The sequence below is a fragment of the Achroia grisella genome, unplaced genomic scaffold, assembly GCF_030625045.1.
Source record: "Achroia grisella isolate CSIRO2021 unplaced genomic scaffold, CSIRO_AGI_Agris_v1 utg327, whole genome shotgun sequence".
Taxonomy (NCBI): domain Eukaryota; kingdom Metazoa; phylum Arthropoda; class Insecta; order Lepidoptera; family Pyralidae; genus Achroia; species Achroia grisella.
Genome location: NW_026712799.1, coordinates 2395665 through 2405890, shown reverse-complemented (window position 1 = coordinate 2405890; position 10226 = coordinate 2395665).

Below are 10226 nucleotides of genomic sequence, written 5' to 3'. Positions count from 1 at the left end.
AAGTCAGATCAGTTAGCTCATAGTGGAAAATTAAATAGGAATTAACAATGAAAATATATATGTAACAATAGGGCACCAGTCATTATTATTTCAAAACTTACCCCCTTATGTGAATATATTGGTACTTTGCTTATGAACCATACATAAGACATAAATGTTATTGAATTGTACATACGTAATGTCATCACGGTTTCATACAAATATACATAAGTAATTATAAGTATTATCTATGTATGAAGAATACGTAATAAAAAAAATAGTGATAAAAAAATTAAACAAGTATTTAAAAAAGAAATTGTATTTAATTTTTATAATATTTAATTATTGAAATATTTAGGTTTGAATATATTTACTGAATTAAAGCTTCAAAATTTTAAGAGTGATTGTCCCATCAGACAAGTATGGGTGTGGGACTACAGCATTCACGGTAGATTCATCATGTAATAACCGTAAGATTGAATTTTCCGCCCTACAGTGAGCTAGTATGCACAGTCCCTTCTTATTCGATTTTTTTTTTAATCAAACATCTAGAATTTTCATATAATTTATGCAAAAATGATTTATTTCTTAGTTAGTTATAATAAAATTTCATAGAAAGATATAAATATTATTAATATTAATATATCGAGGTTACTTCGCTAGTATACCTTCAACTAGCTAAGAATTTATTAGGAAAAGAAAAGAACAGAAATAATATTAGTAGCTTTAAAAATTGTATAAAATGTATAGGTATATGACTAAGAAACATTTTTTGGAGCCACTCATTCGGAAAGCAGACTCATCACAAGAAGAACGTGAAATAAATTTAGTAAATAATAATAATGTAGTGCTCCTTTAAATTAATACTCCACTTTTAAGACTTTTGGCCCGGCTTGTACACAGCACTATGGATGAAAGCTAATTTTTACAAGTTGGTTACATTATTTTATTATGATTATAAATTAGAATAATCTCGACTAAAACTTTAATAATGTAAGCAAATTATAAAATACAACATTCATCCCTTATGATGTGTATATGGACAGGCACTAAGATGGAAAATACTTGTGCTATGTAAGTGGACATGCAATAAGTCTGGACGGGACGCTAGTAGGTATGTTATATACGTACGTAATATTCTTCAGCGTCAATCAGTGACTTATCAACGGTTTTATATAAAAACATTTTTGGCAATGTATACATTTGTTTGATACGCTAAAAAGGCACTTGAGATTCCAGAGCACAGAGGCGCCGCGCCGGCCGCATTCTATAGCATTCACACTCGAGTATTATGCGAGCACTTTTTAAATTCATCATAGGCTAGTCTAATATTAGACAAGTTAAATTAAATAAAAAACCCAAACATAAAAAGTTGGTAAACTTCTTTCGTCAATAATAAAATGCGTTGATATGAGACGTCTACAATCACTAAAACCGATTTTAATAATTTAAAGTTTATCAATAAAAAAATCTACATTAAAATTGATTCATTCGTTTATGAGTTAATTTGCCACATACAGTCAAACAGATAAAAACGTAAAACTTGCAACACACCTATTTTTCATAGGATGTTAAAGAAAGAAACAAGTATATTTTATTTGTAATACTTTAATATTTTTAAGGTTATAGAAAAAATACATTATGATCCCCGTAATGCAGCAGATAAGAAAAAAAATTAAATGTCATTAGCTATATTAGCTATTTATAAAAAAAAATATTAGTACAATAAAATGGATTTTCCTTAAGATAGTTAACAGAACTCCCTGGGGCAGTCATTTCCTTGATTAACTAGACGCAATATATTTTGAGAATTTTCTCTACCGGAGTATCGCAATGTTTGTTTTATCTCTCATATTACATAAGTATTAAAAAGTATATATAATTGAAAAATAAATTAAAAAGTTTTTGATTAAAGAATTGAAATGTTTTAATTTATTACTCTTACAATCAAATCAAATTTATTATTACAATCAAAATTCAATTTCAAAAAAGAAATATATATATTTTTTTTTAATATACTAAAAGGTTTACGAAAATTCAATAAGTACAGTTACGTATATACGATACGAAAGTTTTCGCCATGTCAAGTTAATGTATGTTTATATGAATAATGACAAGTAGTACATAGTTTTTTTTTATTGTTTTTGTTTAAGGTATTGTCAAACAAGTCTGTTAAGAGAAATTGCTGTATCTTCCAAATGTGTATTGTAGGCGTTTAAAATTAAATCCTAATTTCAAAGCTCTTAATTACTTCCTCTATTTACCGTAAGAATATCTAAGAATACCTTTAAGAGTAGAACAGAAATTTATTTTACATAATATAATGTTCGTAACAATATTAACAGCATGCTATATGTGTCATAACACAATCTCACATAAAAACTAAACCGAGATCTCTTATGCGCCATAATTTTGGTTTTAGTATGCCCCTATCTAGCTTCCTTTACGAATAAAGAGATATACTATGTATCGTGATGTTGTTTTTCTTCGGAATATACGATTATGTTTTAGAGATAAATACGTTTAGTGAGATTCATCCGCGTTTATGTATCGCTTTTTAGGTCAAAGATTTGTAAATCATCTTAGATAATATGCTACAGTTTTGTAGTATATCACCCATTTCATGTTATATATATATATATATATATTTCCTATGTATATTATGTATACTAATATTCTAAAGAGGTAAAGATTGTGAGGTTTGGAAGGGGGAGATTTGAGAGGGATTACGTTCTGGAGCTACTGAACCGATTTAGAAAATTCTTTTACTAATTGAAAGCCTCGTTATTTATGAGTGTCATAGATAATATAATTTCACGCTACGACTAAAGGAGCAGAGTTGTAATGAAGAATGTTGAAAAAATGGGGAAGATGTGACGTCTTCTAAGTTGCACGGGTCAGCCGGTAAATAATAATAGGGTAATTAGTCAGCTAATCAGTAATATTGTCAGCAGCATTTATTATGGATGATAATAAAAACTCCTCCCGCATGCACCTACGCTATAGACTGCCACTATAACAGTGGAGGATGATAGAAAAAATGTGATGTCAGTCACCTCATTGTAGCGAATTCACTTGTAATTATTATTTATTTGGATGGTTTCCTACGTGAAAAGCTTGAAGGTCGACGTGATATAGTACAATATTACGTTGTTAAGTTGTCATAATGAGAGTGAGAATAGCGAAAAACATCACCCTTCTCTTGGACAGTAGGATAAAAATAACACAGAATTACCTTTTTCTTTCATCATTTTCTTGCCTTTATTCCATTATTTGAGGTCGGCGCAGTATGTCTTCCTTCCACTAATCTCTTATCGGCCGTTATCAGAGCATACTCTTCTTTTATACATATCATCTTTCGCACAATCCATCCATCTTTTTTTCTATCATCCTTTCCCTTTCCATCCATCCACGTTCATGTTATATACTTTCCTTAATAAATGATTCTCGTCCTTTTTCTTCGAAAATGAATAAAAAAAATACACGTATGTAAATAAAATTACTCTACACGTACCGAACGAATCCAAATAACTTGGGAGTAGGACAAATATACGGCAATATACGTCAACTAACTCTTTTATAGACGAGAGAATGTACGTCCGATTCAATAAAACGTTTACTACCCTTCTTAATTGCAATAAAACTAGTGTTGCACTGCACGAGCTTTTCTCTCTTAAGTAGTTAACAATGTTAAACTACGTGATAATAAATGTGCTCAATAAAATATTTTACACAACAAAACAACGTAACGTATGAATAAAAACTCTTTATTGATGATCTCAAAGAAAGGCTTAAAATTGCATAAATGCATAGTCGAATTAAAATAATGGTTAGAAGTCACAGAGAATTAAAGTTGTTATGAATATAAAAAAAAATCTCACTACTTCTTATTATTTTTAATTATATATTATAATATACATAACAATTAATAGATCTAATATATGCATGAAATTGAACGTAAAGGTAATGAAGAGAATGTAGAGGATGTATATAAATATAAACAACCTTCTTATATAATAATAATAAAATTTATAAATAAGAAACTTAAAACAGCATTCTAATATGTTTTGCTAGAAAGGTTTCTTCTAATTGACTATATACTTTGCGTGCGAAATTATTAACCCGAGTTTTGTCTAAATAGCGCCCAAGTAACTTGGCTTCACCGTCATAATCTACATCATTATAAACGCGAAAGGCTACTAGGTACTAGACAACTGATATAAATACATAGGTACTGTTTTTTGTAAATACATACAAAATATAGATAGAAAACACTTAGACCGATACAAACAATCATATTCATGAAAAATGTTTGTATCATGCGGGGAATCAAACTCGCGTCCATCGTAAGTAAAGCGGTATGCTAAACTGCTAGACCACTGAGGCCGTCAAAATGTTATTTGTGACTGGCCTTTTGTAATACTGTGAATAGAGATTATGCGGAAGATTGTATCACATTTTGTATTTGTTACAAGGACATGTTTCCTCAGACGTCCTGTTTCTACACCTTAAAGATGTGTACCTGCGTTTAATTTAAGAGCAAGCTTCAAGTTCCTTAATAAAGTAGGTAGCTTAAGTTCTGAGTCTCAATAAAGTGTCGTTTCGTGAGATGATACTTTGACAACCTTATTAAAGTAATTATAATTCATAGATTTGCTAGACTAATTAAGCGAAGGAACCCTTAATCTTGGAATCGTTAATATAGGTCTGAATAATTGGAGCTACTAAATTCATAATAGGAGTTTATGTATTAATTACATTCAATTAAATGAATATAATTTATTTAGTATTTTATTCGGAAATAGATCCGTAGTAATAGGTATATGTCGAATAATTAATGTACTTAATAAAGAAAATATTTTATGATCTATATTTTAAGTTCCTATTTAACAAATATTCGACTAGATCAATTCCCATAAGAAAAATTATGATATCTGAGAATATAATTTCGTCTCTAAATTCTTTCTAACCAAACGTAAATATTATTTACGTTTGGTTTTATTGTTATAGACATTTTGAATAGTTTCGAATATATTGTATGACCAACGAAGATATATAAATTCTATGCAGCTGTATTTTAGTGGAATTTCCAGGGAATACTTCCTCTTAAATGCCTTTTTTCTCTACTCACTGTATAATACTGCCATTTACAAACGCACGCACGTACAGATGTAGGGCACGGTACCAGGGAACACTCTTTACCCTGGCTTTACTCTAGTTAGCGAGTGGACAGGAGTTATGACAATAATAAGTTGATGGAAATAACTTATTACCCCAAAAGAATAGAAATATAACGGATATAACCTTGATACTGTAAAACTTCATATAAAACATTAAATTAAAAAGCTTCTATTTAGGTGAGTTTTTTTTGCTGATAGCTTGATGAAACCTATTTTAACAACTTTGATTAATTCGTTTGTCATTTAATAATTAACAAATTATGTGACGTAGCATAGATATATTTTTGAGATTATATAGTTTGAACAATGTTGGAAGTCTAACAGAAAAAGGATTATTATAGTTTAATATAAAAAAAAAATATTTTAATTGATTAAAATAAACTTAATATAAGCGCTTTTGAATAGTCTGTTTTATTCTCCCACCATTCGGAACGCAGACTCATCACAAGAAGAACAAGCAAGAAACTTGCGTGTTGCACTTTCTAATAAACATTATTTTAAATAAAATAATAATAATAATAAATAAATATACAATAATAAGTCGCATGCCTCGTGCATGCGATCAATATAGAAAGCGCTACGCACTCATTTACTTTATGCACTCAGATAATAATAAAATAACGTAAAGAATTTGTCATTAGTCATTTATTTTTTCTTTATAAAAGTGATATTTTATTAATCAAGCAATGATACATCGTATTTACACTCTAATAAGGTATACTAATCTATTTAAAGGCTAAATTAATGGATATCGATTACAGCAGAATAGCTATCTAATAATGTAATTTGCATGTACAGTGATATAAACCTTTTGATATTGAATATTTTATATAATCGATTTGATGCCGATGTAAATAATGTATGAACTAAATTTGCGGAGTATATCCATCACTCATATAGAAAAATTCATCTAGCTTAAATGTTGATAACTTGAGATTTTTCTGTTATATAACTAAGAAAAATAATATATTTCTTTTGTTTTATCCACTGGTTTCCCTGGGCCTACTTATTTCTTTATTTAACAAGCTTTGTCTTGTTATATATAACATAAAATCTAATCATATAATAAGAATATAAGAAATTAATATAAGACGCTAAGTACATACTTCTAATATTATTAGATGTCTATAATAATTAGTAGGTAATTGTAATAATCAAGTTCCTTGTTCCAATGAAACTGTTATAAACAGATAGACAGACACACACTTACGAATTTACAATTTTAGCACACTGACGGACAGTATTCTACTGTCCGTCAAGTGAAGTTTGAAATTTAACACTATAATTTTTTTGTAATATTTAGAATATTAGAAGCAACGTTTTAAAAAAGGTTCAAAAGTGGATGAGAACGGCGATGATAAAGCATAACCCAAAAAAAAAACAGTAGAATAAAGAACCGCCATTTTGTTTAATTCAGTTAAAAATAAGTACAGCTATTCATAAATTAAAACCTTACACGTGCCTAAATATTTAAGCATTCGAAGGTAAAATGTCAACTCCTCGAATCAATTTGTGAATTAGAAGTTGGAAATTTAGGGAAAATGACGCTATTACCGCTCTCGCCTAAGTTAGAAAGTCACATTAGATACCTCGAATTTCATCCTTAGTTAATGAGTGAACTAAATTTAGAACAGTTTCTTGAACTATAAGAAAATTTTTAGCTAAACATATTTAAGACAAGACATTGAAATAACGACAGGTACAACCGACACATGTCGTGGTACTCCTTATTCTTTGTTACATTTAAGGACTAAGTCGCATGCATCCTTACGTTGTTAGTATAATACCATATCATATAATGTATAAGCAATCTACATAACTGCAGCCACAAAAATAATAATAAATCCAGGACCACTCACAACGGCATCCAGCCCCAAACTGATGGGAGATACGGAGCTTTTGTTACATGAGTATTACATAATACATATAGAAAACACCCAGGCCAATACACACAATCATACTCATTAATACAAATGTTAGTACTGTGCGAGAAATCGAACCCGTGACCATTGGAAGTAAGACGGTGTGTTAAACCGCTAAACCACCAGGGCCCTCAGAAAACTTTATACAAGATATACCTCGTTAACTACTAAATCTACTCAGTAGTATAACGTATCATATACTACGGATAAAACATCATTCATCTTTTATAACACTAAACCTAAAGAATATTATAGAAATAAAGTAGTACAATAAAAACAGATAAAAGATTTTAAGGAGTTTTCCTCTGGCCTGAAAAATACAGATTCTGAGTTAGGCGAAATCTTTGGAACTTGTACAATGATATCTACTATTACTTTTGGGACTTTTCAGTATCTTTGCAAATAGGATTAAAATTTCCTAGAATAAACTTAGGAAGTTATCGTTGCTTTTGGGATGTGATTCCTTAGTAAATTATTAAGTATAAATATGTATATAAAATTGGAGATAGACCTAAAAATGTCTAAATTTTAAAAAGGATACCTATGATTAGAAAGGATACACCAGATGACTGGAAATACAAATCAAGTAAAATCAAAATATCTTTATTAATGTACGTCTATTACATACTGTTAAGATATGTCAAATCTACTGTTAGTTCGGAGAACTATCGACCTAAGAATAACTACCAAAGACTTATTTCTTATTATTTTTAAATGAGCCTATACATGATTACAAAAATACAGATTACAATTAAAATAGGGAAAATGTAATGATCAGCATATGCTATTGCATTTTTGTAAAAAAAAATCGTTTAACCAGTACCCACTATTCTAATATACAGAAAAATATAAAAGAAAAAAGATATATTATTACAACCCCAAATTATATTTTGAATAAAGTCGTTACCGTACCTCTTTCTCGCCTATTTCTGCCGCTAAGCAGTTTAGTTTTTAATCTTCTTTTGGTTTAAAAGATATTATGTGTCAGTGAAATTACAGGATAAGGAGGAATAACATCTTAGTCTTTAGGAATAACAATGCATGAGGGGTATCAACATGACGACCTGATGTAGCCTTTATAATTAAACAATAAGGAATATATTGTGTCAAAGAGAAGAGTGCATACTAGTATAACGAAATAGATAAAAATGAATGTATGAAAAAACCTATCGTGCTAATTCCAAATGACATTATGACGCAAGAACATAATTAATAGTTCTGATCTTGATTCTAAATTTAAAATCAGATGATTAATAGTTTTAATCTTAATTCTAAATTTAAAATTCTTGACCCGGTCTACGCAGGGTGGCTGACGCAAATAAAACGTAGTAGGTACATTTAAGTGTACATACAAACTAATGCGTAAGGTCAATTCGCCCACAATTCAGGAGTGTTCAATGTTTACATTGTACAAATATACAGCCGTAATGTGTTTCTTTATCGCGTTACTTTAGAAAAAAAAATCAATTCAACTATGAATGTGTGTGTTTGTTAATTATTAATCGATTTTGATGATACTGCACTATTTCGATAATGTTTACAAACATAGAGTCCTCGTTAGTCCCACACATAATTAAAGTCAATTTATTTTATTTGCATGAATGGAAAATAAATACGAACAGGAAAGTTGTGATTTCCTTTGGGGTTTACCATCAAAACTAATTTAAAGTCCATTTAGAGTAATTTGAATTCTTTGTTTGGTATCTCCCTATTTTAATATAACTATCATTTCCGATTTCATGTTTACAATAAAATAACATATTCACGACTACGTACTTAGTCGTCAGAACTTCCTACTTCCTTACTCCTAAATAATAGAACAATTTCCAGGTAGGATTCCTGTTTGTTACGACAGTGAAGTTACTGGGTACAGAAGTATTGGGTTTTAGAAATGGACACTATATTGTAGAATATAAAGTAACATAGTATATTATAATATGATGTGATACTATTCGTATCTACAGGCTCTTTCGTTATCAGAAGAGCCGTAATCTGTTTATCCTGTAATTTCACTGACACATAATATATCTTTAAAAAAAAACTTTGGTGTATTAGCAGTCGTATAAAAAAATCTCACTTTGAAAATGGTTTCCTTGGCTCTTATTTAGCAGTTTTCAATTTCTTCTCATAAGTTATCTTTATAATTGAACCGGCAAAGAAGCCAACGACCCACCTGATGGTAAGTGGTAACCATCCCCTATACATGTACATGAACAATACTATGAATATCACATTGCCATTTCTGAGAACTAAAATAATATGATTTCATCCTACTACTAAATGTATTATATCAGGTCAACCTTCATGTAATTTCCCCAAAAACCAATATGAGTAATTTCTGATGGATTTACCACAAATTGCTAACTAACTAACACCGTTCTCTTACCGCCCTTTAATAAAAATCAACATTGCATAGATGAAAGAATTTTTAAGAACAAAGACGAAAAGAAGATCATTCATTATATATAAACAAACTATCAAGTACATCCTCTTTATATAATTCCTTTAGACAATACATTAGATGTTTATTTTCATAGAGTATTTTTCAAAGCATGTATTTGTTTTATTTCCGTTTCGCCGTTTTTCCATTTGATCCATTAGCTTTAAGGTGCAAATGGAGCTGCCGAATTGGTTGGTCGAATTAATGAAATGGTAATATCCGCTCTAGGGTTGTTAATATACATTAAATATAACAAATTGAATGAAATAAGCATTTCTCTACTTTGTAGGCTTCGTTGTGTTCCTAATAAATGTAGGGCAACGTTTATTAAAGTTTTAAATTTTGTATATAAATATAGTTTGATGATGTAGTATGAATTATTCCAGATGGGGAAGTCAGAAGCATTAATCAACTATGATATGAACACACTAGACATGTCTTATATTACTGCCTATTACTGATTTCTTGGCGGTCTCGGAGGTCTAGCGGTAGGTATAGCACAAGGCTTGACTTCCGAAGTCCCTGGTTCGATTTCTCGTACGATGCAAACATTTGTGTTCATCAGTATGGTCATTTGTATCGGCCAAAATATATGACTACTGATATAAAAATCTAAGTATTTATATCAGTTATCTAGTACTCATAATAAAAGGTCCGCTTAGCTTGGGATTACATAGCATAGTGTGAATTATCCAGGATTAATAT